The sequence below is a fragment of the Notamacropus eugenii genome, chromosome X (genome assembly GCF_028372415.1).
Source record: "Notamacropus eugenii isolate mMacEug1 chromosome X, mMacEug1.pri_v2, whole genome shotgun sequence".
In the NCBI taxonomy this organism is placed as follows: domain Eukaryota; kingdom Metazoa; phylum Chordata; class Mammalia; order Diprotodontia; family Macropodidae; genus Notamacropus; species Notamacropus eugenii.
The window spans coordinates 45,574,830-45,600,235 of record NC_092879.1 but is presented as its reverse complement, the minus strand read 5'-3'; the positions used below and the strand labels follow the sequence as shown (position 1 = coordinate 45,600,235).

Sequence of the window (25,406 nt, the reverse complement as noted above, 5' to 3'; positions counted from 1 at the left end):
GTTCTCTATCACACTTGATTGGATATCAGAATACCTGAATTCTAATCTGATTCTGACATAATGAGTTTAGGAAAACCCCTTCCCTTCTCCAGGTCTCATTTACTTCCTCTGTCCAATTTTAGGAAGGACATTTAATGATGAATAATGTCCAGGAGGCTGAGTGGTTTAGTAAGGATAATTTAAATCATGACATTAAAGAACTAGTTGAAGAAATTAGGTATGTTAAGGCTGGAAAAGAGAAGATGTGGTGCAGGGGCAGACATGATCATTGTCTTCCAGTGTTTGAAGGGCTGTCATGTGAAAGACAGATTAGATTAGACTTTCTGTGCAACAGAGTGAAGTTGCATAGTCAGGAAAAAAAAAAACCTTCCTAACAATAGGAGCTGTCCAAAAGAGGAATGGTCAGCGGCTGGAGGAACTGGGTTCCCCATTACTGCTAGTTCTCAAGTGGAGACTTTATGACCCTATGTAGAACAGGGCCCATTTCTCTTTTGTCACTGAATGCCCCATACAATTTCTGGCATATAATAGCATGTGTTGGATTAGACGGCGGTAAATGATGCTGTTGGAGGGAGTCTTGAAGATGTGTGGCTTAGACTCTGAGGTCCCTTCCAACTGAGTTTCTGTGACACAGAGAAGATGCACTAGACCTGAGGTGGGGAACCCGTGCGGCCGCACTTGAAGACCTAGAGGGCCTCATGTGACCTAAGGGCTGCAAGTTCCCCACCCCTACATTGGATGATTAGATAGGTATGGGGGAATCTGTGGACCCTTCCTCAAAGTAGCAAACATGAGTTTGCAGATGCTTTAGAGTTGATGGGGTTTTGTTTTCAAGACAGGGGACACATTCTGGCTGAGCTGAGTTTCCTGCTTAGGAAATTTCCTGTGTATGTGAAAGATGAGCCTGCTCTTATCACCAGTAGAAAAATCATGGCAAATGAGCACTGTGATCTGCTGCCAAACGTCTTTCCTGGAGACCCAGCCCCAGCATAGCAGGAAAGACAAAGTGGAACCAATAGTCCTTATTTTCGCTCCTCCTCTTCTCCTCCTCCCTCCAGCTCAGCTCCTAGCCCCTCTCTCTGCCTCGTGGTGTAGAAGAGGATGGGGCTCCTGAGCAGACATAGGCTGCATTTCCTCCCACGGCCAGCTCTTCCCTATCAAAGCGCCATTCACTACAGGCTAAGCATATAGAATTACAGCCATCCATCACGCTGCTTGTTGGATTGCCCCATGCAGCTGCCTCTGCTGACAACAGGGAGAATGGAAATGCGAGGACTGGAGCTTTGCAATTAGAGCAGATTGAATTCAGTCAATTGAATGATTGTTAAAAAAAGGTGGGGGGAGCATCATCTCGACAAGCTTTACGGCCATAGCCTACCCTTTACCTGAGCCACCTTCATTTGTCAGAGACAATATTGATGGCCTGTGTAATTGCCAAGAAATAGGAAAACTTGTAGTGTTGATCGTTTCCCCATCCCTCCTGCCCCCCTTCCCCAACAATGAACATGAAAGGGCTAAGCAGGCCATTGTTGTTACCTCCCGGTACTGAGCGGGTCATCTTTAATTACTGAGAGCAGCTATCTTGCCTACGTACTTGCTGTGCTGTTTAATCGGCAGGCCCCAGGGTCCCGGCCGCTAAATGCGCCGACTGCTTCAGCCGGTACGGAGAGGCAAAAGATGTCACTGCGACAAAAGCCTGTGATCTCTACTGCCCGACTTGCTCCATCTCTGGGCATTTATTATTTCACAACGAGGAGAATCAAAAATGATAATCCCAGGAAATTAATTAACTTCAGGCTACTCGCATGCTCATCCCGAGCTCTGCGGCTCCCCGCCGGCAGCTTCACTGCAGACAAATCGAGCCTGATACATCTTCATACCTATCAAGAGAGTGCCGGAATCTGCTTTGCCTTCTGGATGCCTATCTCCAGGCTCATCCATATCTCTCCAGGCACACCAGGAAATCCTTAGCTCCTGGCTACCTAAGATTTTCAGCTCCTTCAGAATTACCAGAGCACCCGGGCCAAGGTTCTACAGGTGCTGGTGCAGATGAAGTCTCCATGATCCAAGAAAAAGTCCCTTGGCAGGGGAAGAAAGGGAGCTAGAACCTGGGGTGGGTTCTCAGGCCTTGCAGTTGAAAAGGCTCTTAGAGCTCATCTAGTCTAAGGATTCTCCATGGATTTTGCAGCTTGGACCCTTTGGCAGTCTGCCAAGGTCTGTAGTTCCCTTCTCAGAATGTTATTGGATACATAAAATCAAATCTATTACATAAAGGAAAGCAATTATGTTGAAATACAGCTAGAACATTTTTAACACAACCCCAGGTTAAGAACCTCTGTTCACTTTGTTTTCAGAGGAAGAAACTGAGACCCAGAAAAGGGAAAGTTCTTGTGTAAAGTCACCCAGGTATTTTAAGTAGTAGGCATAAGATCTATAAGACTAGGGATTAAGAGCCAGGAGAGAGGCCATTTCACAGAGGAAGAAACTGCAGCCTAGAGAGGTAGAGTGAATTGCCACACAGTCACAGAGGTAGTTCAAGTGATCTTTCTGGGGTGTGATCCAATGATCTAACTGAATGTACCCATCTCCTTGTCCAAGAGCAGCAGAGGAAGGCTAACCACCATACTCCTTCTCATTCTATCCACTTCTCTCTTCTCTCAAAGGTGCTCAGATAGTGACAAAGGGAGTTAGGGGCTGACTGGCTGGAAGTTGCCAGGCTAGTATCTGACACTCAGAAGGGGTAGGGACTGGACTTGTGATTGAACTGACATGAGGAAGCTCCTACTGTGGAAATTACCTCTACCAAAGCAACTTATAATCTTGGACCATTGTCTGGGACACTGAGAGGTTAAGTAACTTGGCCAGGGTCACACAGTAGCATAGTCAGAGAGCTCCCTATCACCAGACACACACTCAGAACAATAGACAATTAAAAATGCTTGAGGACTGGTTGGTAGACAGGAGGCATTGGAGGAGGCCTAGGAAATAATGAGAGTAGTTCTTAACCAAGTCTTCCCTAGTTCCTTAGGCTCTGGAAGGAAGCAGGGCCAGCCCTGCTGGTAAGAGATATTTCTAAAATGCCTTTCTGGTGTAATTAAAGTGAAGAATGAAAAGACCCTCAGTCACCAAACATTTCCCCTACTGGTCTGTCTCAGAGCTTAAAATCCTACAATCCAGGATGCTTCCCTTGGCTGAAAGCACTGGGATTTCCAAGAGGCCCTTGGAATGCTGCAAACAGGCCTGGAAGGAGGACTCATGAATCATGTGAATCAGTCACCTAGCAGGGCCCATGGGGAGGAGCCATAGCAATTATGAGTGATGTGGATAGAAGACTTTAAGGCTTGCAAAGCACTTAACCATGTCCTCATTTGATCTTTGATACAATCCTGGGAGATTAATATTACACATACTAGTATACCTAATTTACAGTCAAGTAAACTGTGACCCAGAGAAGATAAGAGAGTTGCAAGCATAAGAGACGGGATGAGTTTGGTCTTAAACTCTAATTTCAGCCCTCTTTCCATTGCTCCCACCCTGCCCCTGGAGATGAAGATCAGATGTTCAAGGTGGGCATTTTCCAACATTCCTAGGGGAATGGAAAGTCCTGCAATCTGGTACAATGTTTATGGAGAACAGATTCGGAAGAAGCACTACAGGAGGGGCCTAGGACACCAAGGATTGGGGGGGGACCCAGAAAGGGAATGCCATGGGACCCAAGGTCAAATGTTCCCTAGTGATTGTCTTGGCAAGAACTCACCAGCATTTTTTCCCCAGATCCTATTAAGCATCTATTGTGCTCAGCATGGGGAAAGATGGATGGGAGCTGGTCTTTGACCTGATATAGCTAACAGTCTAGCTGGAGGATGGGAGACAGGGAACAAGAGCAAATAACTATAATTCACTATTAGTACATAATAATAATAATAATCCATAATAAGTATATTAGAGGGGGGAAGAGCAAATAGGAGAATAGCACTGGCTCTGGTTCAAATCCTGATTCTGACAGTTGCTACCTGTGTTCCCTTAGTCAGGTCACACACACCACCCTTGGGCCTCAGTTTCCTCATCTGGAAATAGAGAGTTGAATGATATGGTTTCTAAGGATCTTTGTAGCTCTAGATCTCTGAGTCTCTGGGTGGCCTTAGGCAAGTCATTTCAAAATACTAAGCTTTCGTTTCCTGGGTGGCTGGGGACACCAGAGTACACAGAGGTTTGGACTTGGAGTCAGGAAGACATGAGTTCAAATTTGGTGTCAGACTTTAGATGTATGACCCTGGGCAAGTCAATTAACCTCTTTGCCCCAGTTTCCTCAAATGTAAAATGAGATTAATAATAGCATTTACCTTCCAGGGTTATTGTGAGGAACAAATAAGATAATATTTTATAAAGCTTAGCACAGTACCTAGCACCTAGTAGGCACTATATAAATGTTCCTTCTCCCTTTCTCTGTAAAAATTTAAAAAAATGAGTGAGTTTGATTGGATGACCTCTGCTATATATAATCCTAAGTTCTGTTATACCAGAAGTCAGCAATTTGAGCTGTGAAGTTGTAGAGTTGTTGATTTTGCAATTTCCAAAGGATGAAGGGGCATTTACAAAATATTTACCTGGAGAGATGAGGCTAGAAATAAGTTTATAACATTGACTGCAGGTATTATGGCTGTTTAGGGAGTACATTGCAAAGGTGATGATGAGGCAGCCTGGTGTGCTGGAAAGAATGCTGGGTTTGAATCTAGGCTCTTTCACTTTCTAGATGTGTTATTCACCTTTCTGAGCCTTGGTTTCCTTCGGGCTCTGGGGGTTTACTCTCCTAACCCCCACTAGGACCAATGATGTGGCTCCCACAGGCCAGTTCCCTTCTCTCCTTTAGGTTTTAGGGTAACCCTGAGGAGTTAGGAGGAATATTTTAATACTAAGTGCTTCTACCAGTTATCAGTGGATATTAATTAATTAGCTTAGAGAGGTTTTACTATGGTGAAGGCACAGAGGATAGAACATCACATTTGGAGTCAGGAAGACTTGAGTTCAATCTAACTTCAGACACACTAGCTGTTTGATCCTGGGCAAGTCACTTCACCTGGGTTGCCTCAGCTTCCTCATCTGTAAAATCAGTTGGAGAAGGAAATGGCAAACCACTCTAGAATCTCTGCCAAGAAAACCCCAAATGGGGTTATGAAGAGTCAGATGCAACTAAACAACAAAAAAATACATTTACTACGGTGAAAGAATAAAAGCAGTTAGTTAAAAAATATCCTCCCTTAATAGGCACTCAGTAAACATTGATTAAGTACCTACTATGTGCCAGGCTCTGGGGATACAAAGAAATATTTAAAAATAGGCTTGGATCCCAAGGAGCTCACAGTCTAATAGAGGAGATAATGTACGAAGAGCTATGTACAAACAGGATATATAGAGATTGATAGATGTATATATTATATGACATACAATATATATTTTATATCTTATGCATATCATGTGTGCTATATATCATAGATATCTGATTTGTAGAGTCACAAAACTGTCTTTCCTTGGATTTCTCTTCAGTTCCTGCTGCAGCCACCAACCCCTGCAATATCAATTACCCTGCCAGGATGTTGAGGAAAAGTCCAAATCTCCCAACCTGTTCACATGGTCCTCTCCCTGTCAAAGTAGAGAGGAAGAGACTTATCTCCTCTCCCCAAACCCCAAATCTCAATGGCCAATCTCAATGCACTTGCTGAGTTGCATCATTCCATTTTATCCAATGACAAGAAATATTTAACTCCTTCCCAACTTGATTAACTAGGTTGTTTGCACTTAGTTCAATATCTAGGACTGACAGAGCCTTCTGAGCTCGTGTTGGTCTGATCAGCTACAGTCTCACACACTGTACCTTGACCCCAACATGGTGGTGTCATTTTGGTCGTCTTCAAGTATGAAGGAAAACAACTCTCAACTGACAAAATTATCAGGGTTAGAGCACATTGTTAATTACTTTAAATTGGGAGGGGTAATTAATTCTATCAATTCCCTCCTTAAACATATAGGGAGAAGAATAATACTCTTACGATCTAGCTTACAAAGACTGTGGTAAGAATTATTTTCTTTGTTTATCTTTCTGTCCCAGTCCACTGCCCCCAATTACACAAACACAAAACAATCCTCACAACAAACATGCAGAGTCTAGCAAAGCAAATTCCCATATTGCCCCACCCCAAATGCAGGTCTCTTGCTGGCCACAGTTCTTTTCACTGGTGATCAATCCATCAGCAGGTATCTATACTCTGGGCAAAGCCCCATGCTCAGGAGCATGTCTAATGCAGAGAGTCAAATCATGATCTCTTCCCTCAAAAAGCTGATCCACAATTTTGTCATGAAGCCCTTGTTAACTTTCTGGTAGGGATACTTTGTTGGGAAAATAAAACACAAACCACAATTAAGGTTTTAAAAAAATGGTTGGTTTTATACTATGTTGTGCTGCTATATTCCGAAACAGCTCTTAGGATAATTATATGGCTGACTGGGCATGATGAGGGGGGTTTCAAGATTTAACATTCAAGATGTAACCCAAGACTGTGATAACAGGAAGGGATGTTGACATGGCAAGAAGGGGAGACCAGGAGATAATCATACCCCTGAGAACTGCAAAACTCTGGTGCGTGAGCACTCTGCCTGCATTCCAGTGTGATTGTCTTCTAGTTAGGTACACCACCTGGAACTGCCTAATTGCTAGCCTCAAAGTTTCCTAGACTAAAAAACCGAAATGTGTGTACCACAACAAACACATTGGCAGGGGCAATTTAGAAAGCATGGTGCCTTGAACAGCAGTCAGAACTGAGTAGCCTAATTTGGAGGATAAAACAAACACATTGCTTCTTTCACTATACCAACTCTGTCTTTGAGATTTTTGAAATTAGAAAGGGGTATCTTGTGGCAGGCATAGGACAGAGTTAGCCCTGCTAGTGTAATGTGTTAGTGGAGAAGCATGAGATCTCAGAATTGGAAGGAAGGGGCCTTGGTGGTCATGGAGACTAGTCCAACCTCCCACACTGCAGGAATTCTCTCGGTAACATTACTGACAGACAAGTCACCTGGCTCTGAGATGGAGAGATCGCTGTCTCTCAAGTCAGGGTGTTCCTCCTCTTAGAAATCTGCTAATTCAGAAGGAAATTTCTCCTGATCTGGAGCTGAAATATACATCACTTTACCTTCCCTCCTATTGCTCCTATTTCTACCCTCTGAGACTTAAAAACAAGAAAAGGCTTCCTGAACTCAAATGAGCAGATCCTGAGAGAAGAATATTAATTCACATAACTCAACAGTGGTGGGGCGCAGGGCAGCAGAATTAGATCTCAACATCACAAGTGTAGCAAAACTTCTAGAAAAAAAAATCTACAATAGGTACCTTCACTTTCTCTCCTCTCACTCTTCTTAACCCTTTAGAATCTGTACCTTAACATCCCACTAAGACTACTCTCTCCAAAATTGCTAATGATCTCTTAGTTGCCAAATCCAATGACCATTTCTCAATCCTCCTTCTCCTTGACCTCTCTGTAGCCTTTTGACATGGTTGATTACTCTCCTCTTCTTGATATTGTCTTCTCTCTAGGTTTTTGGGACACTATTCTCTCCTGATTTTCCTCCTGTCTAGGTCTCTTTTGCTGGATCCTCCTCCAGATCATACTCTCTGACCATAAGCATCCCCCAGGGTTTTGTCCTGGGCCCTCTTCTCTTCTCCCTCTATACTACTTATCAGCTTCCATGGATTTAATTACCCTCTCTATGCTGAAGATTCTCAGATCTGCCTTTGCTGCCCCAACCTTTTCGCTGATCTGCAATCTTGCATCTCCAACAACCTTTTAGACATCTCCAAGCAGATGTTCAAGAGGTATTTTAAATTCAATACAACCAAAACAGAACTCATCATCTTTCTCCTAAACCCTCCCAATCTCCATCTTTCGATACTATTGTAGAGAATAACATCATCCTTTCATTTCTTCAGACTTGCAACCTAGGAGTCATCCTGGTCTCCTCACTCTCATATCCCACATCCAAGCTTTTGCCAAGGCCTGCTAATTTCACCTTTGCAACATCTCTTGAAAATACTTCCTTCTGTCCTTTGATACTGCCACCACTCTGGTGAATGTCCTCAGCACCTCAGACCCTGACTATTACAATAGCCTGCAGGTGAGTTTGGCTGCCTAAAGTCTTCCCATTCCAAACTATCTTTCGTTCAGCCACAATTTTCCCAAAATTCAGATCTAATTATGTCACACCCCCAAACTCCCACTCAAACTCCAGTGGCTCCCTATTGCTTCCAAGAGCAAATGAAAAATGTCTCTGTTTGGCATTCAAAGTCCTTCGTAACCTAGTCCCCTCCTACCTTTCCAGTTTTCTTACATATCACTCCCTGACACATACTCTTCAATCCAGTGACACTGGCCTCCTGGCTATTCTGAACAAGGCACTCTGTTTCTCAGCTCTGTCCCCCATTCCAGGAATGCTCTCCTTCCTCCACTCTGATTCCTGACCTTCCTGGCTTCCTTTAAGATCCAACTAAAATCTTACCTTCTTCTACAGGAAGCCTTCCCTAGCCCCTCTTAATCCCAGTGTCTTCCTTCTATTAATTGTTTCCTATTTATCCTGTATATAACTTGCTTTGTATATATTTGTTTTCAAGTTGTTTCCATCATTGGCTTGTAAGCTCCTTAAGGGCAGGGACTCTCTTTTGTCTCTTTTTGTATTCCCAGTGCTTAGCACAGTGCCTGACACATAGTAGACATTTAATAAATGTTTAGTGATTCACAGACTATACAGTTTATTCTGAGGGTTACAAGTGAGAAGGAAGGAAAGGAGGAAGGAAAGAAGGAAAGAAAAGGGAAGATAAGGAAAGGGAGGAAGGAAATAAGCATTTATTATACACCAACTTTGTTCCAGGCCCCATGCTAAGAACTTTATTAGCAGCAGCAACATCACAGCCAGCATTTATATAGCACTATGTGCCAGGTGCTGTCCTAAATACTTTATAAGTATAATTCATTTGATGATCATAACAACCCTGGGAGATAGGTGCTATTATTTCTCTCACTTTACAGGTAAGGAAACTGAGGCAGAGAGAGGTTAAGTGACTTAGATGACTTTCCTTAAGTACATATGGTGCTGCTTCCTTTCTATCAGGTTAGTATTTTCTCAAACACCTAAGTTGTAACTTCTATTTAATCCAACTAGTCTCTTCCCAGTGGGCCCTGAGAAGACTGTAAAACCAGAAGGAGCAACCCAAGGGGTGCTTAACTTAATGCCACATGTATTGACATTTGTCTTTCAAATACTGGCCATAAATCAGTTCCATTAAACCAGGTGAGATGGTCTGATTTTATCCACCAGATTGAGGGTATCCTAGTAAGACAATAAGTATTTAAAAGAACCTACTGTGTGCCAGGTATTATGCTAAGGAATAAAGATAAAAAGAAAAGGAAAAGACAGACCCTGCCTTCATGGATTTAATGGGGGAGACTATGCTCAAACAACTATGTGCAAACAATCTTTATGAAGGATAAACTGGAAAAAACCAACAGAGGGAAGGCACTAGAATGGACAGAGATTGAGAAAGGTTTTCTGGAGAAGATGAGAGTTCAGCTTGCACTTAAAGGAAACCAGAAAGTGGAGATGAGGAGGAAGAGGAATCCAGGTATGGGAAACAGACAGTGAAAGTCCCTGAAACTGGGAGATGAAATGTCTTGTGTGAGGAACAGTAAGGAAGCCAGCCAGTGTCACTGGATGGCAAAGTACATGGTTGGGGAGAGGGCATAGAAGAATGGAAAGGTGAGGACTAGGTTATAAAAGACTTTGAATGTCAAACGGAGGATTTTATATTTGCTCCTTGTTATTGTTCATCCTTCACTCTCAGAAAAGACCAATGGCATCAAGAGGATGATGTCTTGACTTGCAAGTGAATTGGATTGAAGTGAGGCAGGGCTGTACAAAGTCATCAGCCTCAATCCCTCCCTCAGAGTCATCAGAGTCCAGTGGCAATACATAGGTCAAGATGACCAGATGTTTGATCCTAGAGCAGACAAGGAACCATGGAATTTATTGAGGGGATGGGGGGGGGGGGGAGGTTTGACACAGTCAGACCTACACTTTAGGAAAGTCACTTTGGCAGATGAGTGTAGGTTGGACCAGAATGGGAAGAAACTTAAGGCAGGGATACCAACCAGTAGGTTATTGCAATTGTCCCACCATGACTGACTACAGATATATACTGAATATAGATATACAAATAACATAAGATTATGTGATTAAAAGCTTACAGCTACAAGGTACCTCACAGGGTAGCTAGTCCATTTTTACAGATAGGAAATTAGGGCTGAGGGAGGTTAAATAACTTGGCCAAAGTCAAATGGGTCATAAGTGCTAGACATAATTGCTGAATGGCTAAACAAGTTGTGGTATGTGAAAGTAGTGTTGTGCTATAAAAAATGACAAACAGGTGGACTTCAGAAAAATCTGGAAAGACTTCTATAAACTGATGCTGAGTGAAGCAAGAAGAAGCAGTAGGACATTATACACAGTAACATACACAGAGTGCAAGGACTGTTTTTGATAGATTTAGACCTTCTCAGCAATGTAAGGACCTAAAACATTTTCAAAGGGCTTGTTGCAAAATGCCATCCACATCCAGAAAAAGAACTATGGAGTCAGAATGCAGAACGAAGCAGACTGGTTTCTCCTTTGATATGTTTTGTTTTGTTCTTCTCATGATTTCTCCCATTCCCTATAATTCTTCTATGCAACATGTCTAATGTGAAAATGTGTTTAACAGGATTATATGTAGAAAACTCATTTAAGATTGCATGCCATTGAGAGTCCCAGAGAATCAAGTAAAAAACTACTTGAAATAATAAGCAGCTTTGGCAAAGGTTACAAAATAAACCCACATAAATCATCTGCATTTCTATATATTACTAACAAAGTCCAATAGCAAGAGATAGAAAGAGAAATCCCATTTAAAGTTAAGGTAGACACTACAAAATATTTGGGAGTCTGCCTGCCAAAACAAACCCAGTGACTACATGAACACAATCATAAAACACTTTATGCACAAATAAAGTCAGATCTAAGTAAGTGGAAAAACATCAGCTGCTTATGGGTAGGCCGAGACAATATAATAAAAATGACAATTCTACTTAAATTAATTTACTTATTCAGTGCCATACCAATCAAACTATCAGATAATTATTTTCTCTAGCTAGAAAAAATAATATCAAAATTCATCCAGAAGAACAAAAACTCCAGAATATCAAGAGAACTAATGAAAAAAAATGTTAAGGAAGGTGGCCTAGCCCTACCAGATCTCAAATTGTATTATAAAGCAGCAATTATCAAAATCACTTGGTACTGGCTAAGAAACAGAGGGGTAGACCAGTGGAATATGTTAGGTGCTCAAGAGTAGTAGTCAATGAATATAGCAATCTACTGTTTGATATACCCAAGGACCCCAGCTTCTGGGATAAGAACTCACTAACAAAAATTGCTGGGAAAATTGGATAACAGTGTGGTGGAAGCTGGGCATAGACCAAAGCCTGACACCATACACAAGAATAGAGTCCAAATAGGTACATAATTTAGGTATAAAGATTGATACTATAAACAAATTGGTGGAGTACGGAATAGTGTATTTATCAGATTTATGGAAAATGGAGAAATTTTTGACTAAACAAGAGATAGAAAACATTATGAAGTGCAAAAGGGATAATTTTGATTACATTAAATTGAAAAGTTTTTGCACAAACGCAATGCAACCAAGATTAGGAGGGAAGCAGAAAACTGGAAAATAATTTTTGCAACTAGCATCTGTGATAGAGGCCTCATTTCTAAAATATATAGAGAACTGACTCAAATGTAGAAGAATATAAGTCATTCCCCAATTGATAAATGGTCAAAGGATATGAACAGGCAGTTTTCAGAGGAAGAAATTAAAGCTATCTGTAGTCATATAAAAAATGCTCTAAATCACTATTGATTAGAGAAATGCAAATCAAAACAACTCTGAGATACCACATCACAACTATCAGATTGGCTAGTATGACAAAATAAGATGATGATAAATGTTGGAGAACATTTGGGAGAGTTGGAACACTAATTCATTGTTGGTGGAGCTGTGAGCTGATCCAACCATTCTGTAGAGCCATTTGGAACTAGACCCAAAGGGCTACAAAAATGTGCATACCGTTTGACTCAGCAATACTACTTCTAGAACTGTACCCCCAAAAGATCATAAAAATGGGAAAGGGTCCCCCATGTACAAAAATATTTGTAGCAGTTCTCTTTGAGGTGGCCAAAAACTAGAAATCAAGGGAATGTCCATCAATTGGGGAATGACTGAACAAATTGTGGTATATGAATGTAAAGGAATACTATTGTGCTATAAGAAATGATGAACAGGAAGACTTCAGAGAGGCCTGGAAGGACCTATATGAACTGATGCTGAGTGAAAGGAGCAGAACCAGGAGAACTTTGTACACAGCAACAACCACAGTATGTGAGGAATTTTTCTGGTAGACTTAATACTTCACTGCAATGCAAGGACTTAAAAATTCCTAATGGACTCTTGAGGCAAAATGCCTTCTACATGCCAAGAAAGAACTATGGAATTTAATTGCAGAATGAGGCAGACCATTTTCTTTTGTATTATGTTTTGTATTGTTTTATGATTTCTCCCATTCATTTTAATTCTTCTATGCAACATGACTAAGGTGAAAATGTATTTAACAGGAATGTATGTGTAGAACCTATGTGAAACTGTATGCCATCTTGAGGAGGGAGTGGGAGGGAGGGGAAAAATCTAGGATATATGGAAGTGATTGTAGAACACTGAAAACAAATAAAATAATTTAATTTAAAAAATTAAGAGATTAAATGACATGGCCAGGGTTAGAGATGAGGCTTGAACCTATTGTCTTTGCTATCTAAATTTTGTATTTTCCTTTACACTTGGATAGTGCTGTACTGGTCATCTAGGATGGATAGAGCACTAGGCTTGAAATCAGGAAGACTCACCTTTGTGAGTTCAAATCTGGCTTCAGACACTTACTAGTTTTGTGACCCTGGGAAAGTCACTTCACCCTCTTTACCTCAGTTCCTAATCTATAAAATGAGCTGGAGAAAGAAATGGCAAACCGCTTCAGTATCTTTGCCAAGAAAACTTCAACTGGGATCATAAAGACACAACTGAAAAACAACTTAACAACAAAAATGTTCCAAACATAGTAGATACTTAATAAATATTGATTGAATTAAATAGAAGACAAAAATATGAAATATTAAGTAACAATATAAGACGTAAATAATATTTCAACATAAAAAATGCCTTAAGGCATCAACAGATGTGAAAACATCCAGACAATAGTTTAGACAATATTTTAGTCTGAAGTTCTTGGTCTAATCTTAAATGAGGAACGCTTATTTGTTTGTAACTATCAATTTCAAAAGGATCTATCAATGAAATCTTTTTACATCATTCTTATCAAAAATATAACTAATTTATAAATAGAGACACCTGATCAGTCCACCAAAGTCTCCTCCATAAAGTGCTTAAGTTAAGGATCAGACTAAGAGAAGGAAGGAGTCTTTGATCAATATAAAAAATAGAAGTATCTCTTGGGTTCAACTTTAACCTGGAAGACAGGAAAATCCTTAGAAAAAGTAATTAAAAAAGGATCAAATGATTTTAGGAAAATGATTCTCCAGAATGTACCAGTGTTTGAGATGACTATTGTTCTGTTTGATGAATCAATAGTATTCATTAAACTTTTTACCTGAAAGAAAAGATTGCATGCCATTTTGGGGAGGGAGGGATAAAGTAAGGGGAAAAAAACTAATACTTATGGAAGTGATTACTGAAAGCTGAAAAAAATATATTAATAAATTTGGGGAAAAATAAAATGAAAAAAAAAGAGGAAGTTATAAATGAAACTTAATTAAAAAAAAAGATTTGAACCCAGGTCCTAGGACACAAGAGCTCAAACTATTTCTGCTGTAGCAATAAGTTTCACTATTTCTCCCCTCTTTTCAGCTGCCATGTAGGTACAGCCTGAATATGTTCACTGGTAGGCTTGCATATACATAACACAACAGTGGCCATATCCTGTTCAGACATGAAACATGTATTCATGTGTGACAGAAGGAAATGGTTAGACAAGACATTGGTATAATCCTAGGCAAGTCACTGTACTGCTATGAACATTATTTTTTTCATTTGTAAGATGGGACTAAGAATTCTAATGTGACATACTTCACAGAGCTGCTGTAAGGATGATACTATAAAACATATATGTCAAGAAGTATGAAATCTAGAAGAGCCTTCAGAGTCATTCAAGCCCCTCCCTTTTCTCAGATGGACCACCTAAGGTCTAGGAAATTTCCGTGACCTCCCCAAGGTAGATATCAGAGCCAAGGGTTAGGAATCCACTTCCCCTTGACTTTCATTCTCTTTCTTTCCCTCTGACTTTCTCTGTGGTTTTACTCTCCATATCTGAATATCCATGTGGCTTGATTGTTATACTGAGGAACCATGTAAAACATTATTTTACAGAGAGCAAGCAGGACAGCTTGAGAGGGAGGTTCGAATCATGCTGAATTAAGGCCTAAGTAGCATCGAACTGTCATCTTTCCATTCATGTTGGCTTCTCGAGTTGCTGCAGCACAGCATGTCACACGCCGCCCCCAGTCACCGCCTTCAAAGACAACTGCAACCATCCCCGAAACAGTGCCCAAGATTACACTTAATTGCTTACAAAAATTTTGGCTGTATTTGCCGCTTCAAAAAAGAGAAGAAACTTAGGTATTTGTCAAAATAGCAAGGCTATGTAATTAAATTCAACTGAAGATCTTTTTTTAAAACCTGTTATAATTATGTGGGACTAGATCAGCTTAAAACTTGAGCCAGGAGGCCAAGGGGATACCAGATGACCTTCTCCTAGTTTCCATGGAAATAACAAAAAGGAAAAGAACTGTATATGCTTCTTAATGGGTCTGTGATTGGACTAGAGGCTGTACAATAAATTGATCAAGCTCAAGGCTGACAAGATGTGTTTCTCTTTGGAGGCAGCCCAATTATTTTGACTTCACAACTAATTGCTATCCCTCCATTGGGACATTTGGAAGGGGACAGACTTGGTGATAATAAAAATTAACCTGTTTCCAAACCAAATATGATTTTACCCTTAAAAGATGATATAACAAAAGTTGAGGAATGCCACATATTGGTCAATGGGATGCTATTTTCAGAAGTCTTTTAGTGGAAAGCTTAGGAAATCATGTAGGTAATACAGAGGGTGAATGTCAAAACATGGCACAACCCTACAAGAATAGGTCCAGGAGGACTAAAGCTCAGAATGGACTGAGGCTGATGACGAAATCTCATGAACAAAAAGGCAGGGGTTTTTCTAAGTTATACTGGAGAAAAAAAGAAGATCAGAGGAGGACTAGGATAGCTGCTCTGGGTAAATAGGACAGTGATGACTAAAGAGAGAAGGCAGAGCTTCTCAACTCTTAATTTGCTTCTGTTTGACCTTCCAAGATCTTTTGTACTGAAAAGGACAGAACCAATAGGGTCAAGCAAAAGTTGATACCGAAGATAATTCAAGAAAGATCACTGAGATGTGATGAGATGAAATAGATGATGGTAGTATGACTCTAGATCAACAGTAGGGAACCTGGGCCTCAAGGTCACATGTGACCTTCTAGGTCCTTAAGTCCAGCCCTTGGACTGAATCCAAACTTCCCAGAACAATGAAAAGTTTGGATTCCAACAAAGGGTTACACTTGAGGGCCTTGAGGCCACAGGTTCTCCACCCCTGCTCTAGAGTCTTGATGGTTATATCATATTCAAAAGACATGGGATAGGTAAAAGGAGTTCAGGTGGGATAGTGTATTAAAATTTATTCATTTGAGGAAATCTGAGATCTAGAGGGAGAAAACATGACAGAGTATTTGGACAAAGATCAAAGGAGGGAGAAAGAAAAGTGACTTTGTCATTTCAGTATACTAGAGATCACCTGGACAGGATGAGGAAATACATGGAGAGTTTGGGAAACATGAACTTGGCACTGGGCATGATAAAGTTGTGACAAAGGATGTCATTTATCCAGGTATCTGTTGGAAGTCTCTCTCTGACAAAAGCAGAGCAGTGAATCAATCCTAGACTTGCCTTAGTGATAAGTTCATCCTTAAAAAGGTGGATGAACCAATAAAGGGAAATTCTATACTGGACTGGATCTCCACTAACAGGGAGAAACTGATTACAAGGGTAGAAAGGATGGGAACCTTGGGGGGAGGTGATCACTCCATCTGGGAATTTATGCAGGAGGAGAGGAGAAATGGACATTGTACGACAAGCAATCTAGATTTTAGGAAAGTAAAGTTCAATGGATTCAGAGGAAAAGTAGGTAGTATCACATGAAGTAAAAATTTTCAGGGGAAGATAGCCAAAGGATTGGAAATGTTCAAGAATGAAATGCTGAAGACATATGTAACATGTGGGGTGTTGTGTATGGCTCATAGGGAGGCCAGAATAGATACATCTCTAGCGTCTCCTCCCCCATCCTTCTCCAAGGGAGACTCTGGTTCCTGCCAGGAAGGGAAGGAGGAGGTTGGAGCCAGAGGCTGCTCTGCTCTCCTCAGAGAGTACATGGTTAGAATTAGATCTATTTGTTCCCTTAGATATGATTAGTCTAAGGGATGTAATTTTTAGCTCAACTCTTGGTAGCAATTCATTAGTGGGGAAAGAAGTACTCCAAGCTTTCTATCCAAGGCCTGACTACTTTCCCACCAAATGCCAGTTCTACAATGAACACATATTGCAAATAGCAAAGAATCTCTTAAACAACTTGATAGCAAAACAGAGATCTGAGAAAGTATACATGGGAGAATGTATACAAGAAAATACAAAGAGAAGCAGCTCTCCTTTTGGGAGTAAGGTAATTCTGTTCAACCAAAAGAGAGTCCTAGATCTCACCCATTGGAGAAAACTTCCTCAAGTCTCTAGCATAGCAAGCTGGGATGTAGAAAAATGAGAGAGACTGCCAGTTTATCTCATGTCAGCTTCTTCACAGAGTCTTTCTCACCTCAAAGGATTGGAGGGAGATTGGAATGCCATAATATTATCTCTTGAAGCTAAAAAGCCAGAAGAGCCTGAGAAAATTTAAGGGAGATGATCTCTCTCTTCTCACCAATTCCATTTCATTTTTCATGCTGGTGATCACCACCAACGAGGAATAGAATATCATTCCAATGAGCTTTGGGGCTGGGTTTACACATAAAAGGAAACAATTCTAATGAGGAGGAAAAATTGGATTTGATTAAAGAGACTGATGTGGATGCAACAGAACCCACCAACTAACTTAGATTTTAAAAATAAATATACAGAAGATGGAAGTGAGAGAAGATAACAGAAGAAAGGAGTATGACATTGTCTTGTAAAATAGAGTTAGGAATGCTAAAGCTCAGAGTGAGCTGAAGCTGACAAGGGAAGGGAAGGACAACAAAAAGAAAGGAGTTTTTGTTGGTGGTAATGGTGGATTGTTGTTGTACGTTATATTGAGAAGACAAGAAAGAACAAAAACCCTATGTCTGGGATGAATAGAAATATGTTAACTGATGAGAGAGAGAGAGAGAGAGAGAGAGAGAGAGAGAGAGAGAGAGAGAGAGAGAGAGAGAGGAGAAAATTATCCTTACACTGGAAATATCAGAAAAAAATTGGCTGATTTATAGGGAACTTGAATCCAACATAAACAAGTAGACAGTAAGAGAACACCTACTTCCTTTGATGAATTCAAGTCACCTGGCCTGAATGAAGAAAATTCTCATGTTCTGAAATAACTGATAGATGTGATTACAGAGTCACTTTCAGTGATCTTTGAGAGACTGTGGAAAATTGGAGAGATAACGCAAGGTTGTCACAATTTTAAAAAAAGGAAAAGAACAGAATCTGCAAACTATAGGTCAATGAGCTTTATTCCAGTTATTGGCAACTTTCCAGAATGGAGATGGCAGCTGAACATAGAGAAAGAAAAACAATGATTACAAAGATGACTTCATCAGTGTGGCTTCAACAAAAAACATATATAGCAGACTCATTTCCTTTTTTGACAGGATTATTAAACTAGTAAATGAAAGAAATGCTGTAGATCTAATTGAACTAGTTTTTAGTGAAGCTTTTTTAAGATTAAATTTTGGTTTTCAGTGAAGTTTTTGATAAAGTATCTCACACATTTTTAGTTGAGAAGATGGAGAGATAAAGATTCAATAATAATCTAATCCTGTGGACTCTGAAATGATTGAATGGCTGGACTCAAACATTGATGGATCAGTATCAACAAGGTGAGAAGTCTCCAGTCATATCCTTGAGGATCTTTGCTTGGCTTTGTGATCTTTAACATTTTTATCCATGACTTGGCATAGGTTCCTTTCTCATTGAATGTGCATAAATCTTGGAGCAATAGCTAACCCACTAGATGACAGTCAAGATCCAAAGCCTTATCTCAACAGGCCAATGCATTGGGCTACATCTAATAAGGTGAAGTCTAAGATGGATAAATGCAAAGTCTTACACATGGGAACAAACCATCATACAAATATAGGATGGAGAGACATGGATTCTCTAAAATATATTTGAGGGTATTAGGATATTGTAACTTGAATATGAGTCAACAGCGTGGAGGGTCAGTCCTTCTAAAGAACTAATGCAATTTTAGATTGCTTCTGGAGGGTCACAGATTCCAGGAATATGGAGGTTATAGTTCCATTCTGCTCTGACCTTGTCAGACCACATCTGGAATAACGTTCAGTTTGGGATACTAAAGTTTGTGAAGGACATTGATATATTGGAGAATGTTCAGAGGAAGGCCTCCAGGATGGTGAAGAGACATATAAGGATCAATTGAAGGAAGTGGGTATGTCTCACCCAGAGAAGGGAAGACTTGGGAAAACATACTAATTGCATTTAAGCATTTGAAGGGTTCTCATGTGGATGAGACATGGGACATTTCTTGTTTGGTGCCAGAGGGTAGAACCAAGAACAATGTATGAAAGTTGTAAAATTAGGCTTGATGTTAAAAAAAAGAGTTTGCTTGTTTTAAAATAATTAGAGCTGTCCAAAAGTGGAAGAGTTTGCCTTGAGAGTTTCCAAGTTCCCAATCATAACTCATTGTGAATGGATGAACTCAACCATAAAAGAGAAGCAGATAGCAGAATAAATTAAAAACAAAAATCCAACAATACTCTGTTTACAAAAGAAAATACCCTTGAAACAGAAAGACACACACAGAGTTAAAATAAGAGGCTCGAGTAGAATCTATAAAGCTTCTGCTCACATGAAAAAGGGAGGGGTGACAATCATGATATCAGACAAATCAAAGGCATAAATAAATCTAATTAAAAGGGATAAGCTGAGAAACTATATTTTGTTTTAAAAAAAAAACCTAACATAGACAATGAAGGAATGTCAATATTGAACATATATGCACCAAATGGCATAGCATTCAAATTCTTGAAGGACAAATTAAATTAATTGCAGGAGGGAATATACAGTAAAAACATACAAGCATGGAACCTTAATTCTCCTCTCTCAGAGCTAGACAAATGACAGCATAAAATAAGAAAGAAGGCAAGGAGATGAATAGAATCTTAGAAAAGTTAGCTATGATATTCCTCTGGAGAAAATTGAATGGGAATAGAAGGAAGTATACTTTTTTCTCAGATGTACATGGTACCTTTACAAAAACTAACCATGTATTAGGAAATAAAAGTGTTATAACCAAATGCAGAAAAGCAGAAATGTTAAATGCACCCTTTACAGACCACAATGTAATAAAAATTACATATAATAAGGGGCAAATGAGTAGGTCAAAGAATAAATCATGCCAGTGATCGATAATTTCATTACTGATAAGAACAACAATGAGACATTACAAAATTTGTGGGATGCATCCAAAATGGTAGTAAAGGGAAAATTTATATCTCTAAACTCACATGTGAATAAAATAGAGAAAGTGCAGATCAATGATTTGGGTCCCAATTAAACATCAGAATGGAAATTCTGAAAATCAAAGAAGGGATTAATAAAATTGAAGGTAAGAAAGTCCTTGAACTAATAAAGAAAACTAGGAGCTGGTTTTATAGGGGATGGGGTAAGTTAAATAGATAAACCATTGGTTAGTTTGATTTTTAAAACAGAAGAAAATCAAATTACTAGCATGAAAAATGAAAAGGGTAAAAACTATCAAATAAGATGAAATTAAAGCAATGATTAGGAATTATTTTGCTCAATTATATTCCAGTAAAACCTACAATCTAAGTGATGATATGATGGTATACTTAAGAAACCCTATGGATTCCACTAAATCACTTATTGAAACAATTAATAATCTTAGCAAAGTTGCAGGATATAAAATAAATCCAAAAAAATCATCAGCATTTCTATATACTACCAATACAACCCAGAAGCAAAAGATAGAGAAATTTCATTTAAAATGACAGATAATAGAAAATACTTTGGAGTCTACCTACTAAGACAAACTTGGGGACTATACTGTATACAATTACAAAATATTTTTCTGACAAATAAAGACAGACCTAAACAACTGGAAAAATATTAATTGCTCATGGCCAGGCTGAGCCAATATAATGAAAACCACAATTCTACCTAAGTTAATTTATTTATTCAATGTCATGCCAATCAAACTAGTAAATAATTACTTTATAACACTAGAAAAAAAAACCAAAATTCACCTCAGAGAACAAATGGTTAATAATATCAAAGGAATAAATGAAGAAAATTGTGAAAGAAGGTGGCCTAGCAGTGCAAGATTTCAAAATATATTGCAAAGTGGTAATCATCAAAACAATCTGGTACTGGCTAAAAAACTGGATCAGTGGAATAGATTAAATATACAACACACAATAGTAAATGTCATAGTAATCTAGTGTTTGATTAATAGGAAGATCTAAGGCTTTGGGGGTAAGAACTCAACATTTGCCAAAAATTTCTGGGAAAACTGGAAATCAGTTTTCTGAATGGGATGAAAATTGTCATGTGGATGAGACATGGGACATTTTCTGTTTGGCACCAGAAGGTAGAACCAAGAACAATGTGTGAAAGTAGTAAAATTAGGCTTGATGTTTAAAAAAAAGTTTGCTTCTTTTAAAATAATTACAGTTGTCCTGTACAGAATTCTGTACAGGAAAGTACAGAAATCATAAATTAGGCAAAGATCAGCATTTCACACTGTTTACCAAGATAAGGTCAAAATGGATAAATGATTTAGACATAAAAGGTGATATTATAAGTAAATTCGGGCAACATGGAACAACGTGCCTATCAAATCTATGAATAGGGGAAGAGTTTATGACCAAACAAGAGTTAGAGAGGATCACAGGAAGTAAAATACATAATTTTGATTACATGAAATTAAAAAAGGTTTTACACAAACAAAATCAATATAGCCAAAATTAGAAAGAAAATTGAGAAAAAAATTTACAGCAAATACCTCTGATAAAGGTCTCATTTCTTAAATATTTAGGAAACTGAGCCAAATATGTAAAAATAAGAATTATTCCCCAGTTGATAAAGTCAAAGGATATGAACAGGCAGTTCTCAGAAAAAATCAAAGTTATCAATAGTCACATGAAAAAATGCTCTAAATCACTACTGATTAAAGAAATGCAAATTAAAACAACTCTGAGATATCAGCTCACACTTATCAGATTTTCTAACATGACAGAAAAGGAAAATGACAAATACAGGAGGGGATGTGGAAAAACTGGGATGCATTGTTGTTGTAGTTGTCAACCAATCCAATTATTCTGGAGAACAATTTGGAACTATGCCCAAAGGGTTAAAAACTGCACATACACTTTGGCCCAGCAATACCACTACTAGAAAAGGGAAACAGACCTATCTGTACAAAAAATATTCATAACAATTTTTTTGGAGGGGGCAAAGAGTTTGAAGTCGAGAGAGTGCCTATCAATTGAGGAATGGCTGAACAAGTTGTGATATGAGATTGTGGTGGAATACTATAAGAAAAGTGCTATAAGAAATGACAATCAGTTCAATGAAATAGAGGACTTTCAAGCATTCTTGATGAAAAGACCAGAGCTGAAAAGAAAATTTGACTTTCAAACACAAGAATGAAGAGAAGCATGAAAAAGTAAATAGCAAAGAGAAGTCATAAGGGACTTTACAAAAGTTGAACTGTTTACATTCCTACATGGAAAGACAATATTTGTAACTCTTGAAACTATTCAGCATCTGGGTACAGGGTGGGATAACACACACACACATGCACATGCACATGCACACACACATAGAGACAAAGTGCACAGAGTGAACTGAAGAGGAGGGGATCATATCTTTAAAAAAAAATGAAATCAAGCAGTGAGAGAGAAATATATTGGGAGGAGAAAGGGAGAAATGGAATGGGGCAAATTATCTCTCATAAAAGAGGCAAGCAAAAGACTTTATAGTGAAGGGAAAAAGAGGGGAGGTGAGAGAAAAACATGAAGTTTACTCTCATCACATTCCACTAAAGGAAGGAATAAAATGCACAGTCATTTTGGTATGAAAACCTATCTTACAATACAGGAAAGTGGGGGAGAAGGGGATAAGCAGGGTGGGGGGGATGATGGAAGGGAGGGCACGGGGAGGAGGGAGCAATTTGAGGTCAACACTCATGGGGGGAGGTCAGGATCAAAAGAGAGAACAGAAGTAATGGGGGACAGGATAGGATGGAGGGAAATATAATTAGTTCTTACACAACACTACTATTATGGTAGTCATTTGCAAAACTACACAGATCTGGCCTATATTGAATTGCTTGTCTTCCAAAGGGAAGGGGTGGGGAGGGAGGGAGGACAGATTGGCAGACAGGGGCAATTAGAACGCTCGGTGTTTTGGGGTGGGGGGAGGGGACAAAAAGGGAGAAAATGTGGAACCCAAAATTTTGTGAAAATGAATGTTAAAAGTTAAATAAATTAATGAAAAAAAAAAGAAAAGAAAAAAATCAAAAAAATTAAAAAAAAAATAAAAAGAAATGACAATCAGGATAGTTTCAGAAAAACCTGAGAAGACTTATATGAACTCATGCAAAGCGAGGTGATTAGAACCAGAAGACCATTGTATATAACAACAAAAATATTTGAAGGATGATCAACTGTGAAAGACTTAGTTGCTAGGATCAAGACAATGATCCAAAAGAATTCCAAGAGACCCATGATAAAAGTTACTATCTACCTCCAGGAAGAGAACTGATGAACTCTTAATACAGACTGAAACATACTTTTTTTAACTTTCTTTTTCTTGTTTTTTTTCTCTGTGTTTTCTACCATGGCTAATATGGAAATATGTTTTTGCATGATTTCACATGTATAATCAGTATTAAATTATTTGCCTTCTCAAGGAGGCGCAGTAGGGGGACAAATAATTTGGAAATCAGCATTTTAAAAAATGAATGTTGAAATATTTTATGTGAATTGAGGGATATTTAACAAAATCAGTTTTAAAAATTGGACAAAAGAGGTTGAGAGTTCCTCCTGTTTGAGGTCATCAAGCAGAGACTGGAGGACTACTTTTCCAATATATTACAGTGGGCTTTTTGTTTATTAGTTTTGTTTATTAGTTTGACTCTATGGTCACTGAGGCCCCTTCCAGCTCTTAACTTCTATGATTCTGAGAAGGTAATGGAATGTCTGCTCTTCAAGTCCCTAGGCCCAGATGACCTATATCTTCCAATACTGAAAAAATCAGGTAGATGTGATTGTCAAGTCATAGTCAGTGGTATTTCCTTATAAAGGATGAAAAAAGGGGCAAATATTCTCCAGATTTTCCCAAAAAAAAGGGAGGAAAATGGAATCAGAAAAATAGCGACCCATGATCTTGACTTCAATTCCTTACCAGATTCTAAAATATATTACAAAAGCAATGTCTAGTGAAGTCTGTAAAAGGAAGTTGGGATCATGCTAAAACAATGAAAACAATTAATTATGGTAAAAGAAAGTCTCATGATCTTAGGAATAGATAAGGAAAAAACCTTTGACATTCTAGAATACTGATTCTAAAAACCATACAAAACATAAAGGGGACTTTTTTGAAAAATAATAAAAATATCTAACAAAAATCTAAAGATATAATAATACATAATGAGGAAACAGCAGATACCCTTCCAATAAATACATGAATAAACTAAGATGCTTTCTTTCCCCTTCATTATTTGATATAATTTTGGAAATGTTTTGTTGTTGTTGAGTCATCTCAGTCATGTCCAACTCGTGGTGACCCCATTTGGGGTTTTCTTGGCAAAGATACTGGAGTGGTTTGCTATTTCTTTCTCCAGCTCATTTTACAGATGAGGAAACTGAGGCAAACAGGGTGAAGTGACTTGCCTAGGATCACACAGATAGTAAGTGTCTAAGGCCAGATTTGAATTCAGGACAATGAATCTTTCCGGCTCCAGGCCAAGCATTCTAACCATTGCACAACCAAGTTGCCCCAAAATACTGGAAAAGCTAGAAAAAGCTATAAGACAAATATAATAGACCATAAAGTTAAGCAAAGACTAAATAAAACTCTCTGTAGTTGCTGATGACATGATAGTTTACTCAGAAAATCCTATAGAATCAGCAAAGACATTGAGACAATAATTTCAATGAAGTAACTGGACACATTATAAACTCATAAAAAATCAGCAGCACTTTAGATATCAATAACAACAGTCAGGAAGAAATAATGGAAAGAGAAGTTGTGCTAAAAGTTAGTATGAAATTCATCAACTATCTGGGAGCCAATCAATGAAGGCATCCTTAAGACCTGTTTAAATGCAATTGTGAAACTTCTTAAACCAATCAAGAATAAATTGAACAATTGAAGGGTTAGTCAATACTCATAGTTGGATTGTGCTAATATAAAAATGGCAATATCACTGAAACTAATTTACACGTTTAATGCTACGTCAAATTATTAAGGGGATATTTTATAGATACAGATAAAATAGCAAAATCTATTCTGAGCAGCAAAATACCTGGAATATTTAGAGAATCAATGAAAAAAATAAGAATAAAGCGGGAATAGCACTTCCAGATCTCAAATTATCTTATAAAAAAGTAATCATCAAAATTACTTGGAACTGGATAAAAAGAAAAAAAGTCCATTAATGAAATGAACTAGACAAAGAAGAATAAGAAGCAATTGATCTCAATTATCCAGTGTTCGATAAACCCCAAAAGATAAATTACCTAGGGAAGTACTCCCTATTTGACAACTTCTCAGAAAGTTGGAAAGCAATCTGGCAGAAATAAGGTATGGTCCAATGTTTTATACCATTTACCACAATAAAATAAAAATGGATACATAACCTGAATATTAAAGGTCA

At 38.6% G+C, this 25,406-nt stretch overlaps 1 pseudogene; it reads left to right on the top strand.

Moving 5' to 3' along the window:
* The first annotated feature begins 1,805 nt into the window (after window positions 1-1,805).
* The window catches only part of LOC140516317 (uncharacterized), a 176,980-nt pseudogene continuing 153,379 nt past the window's right edge, over window positions 1,806-25,406 (top strand).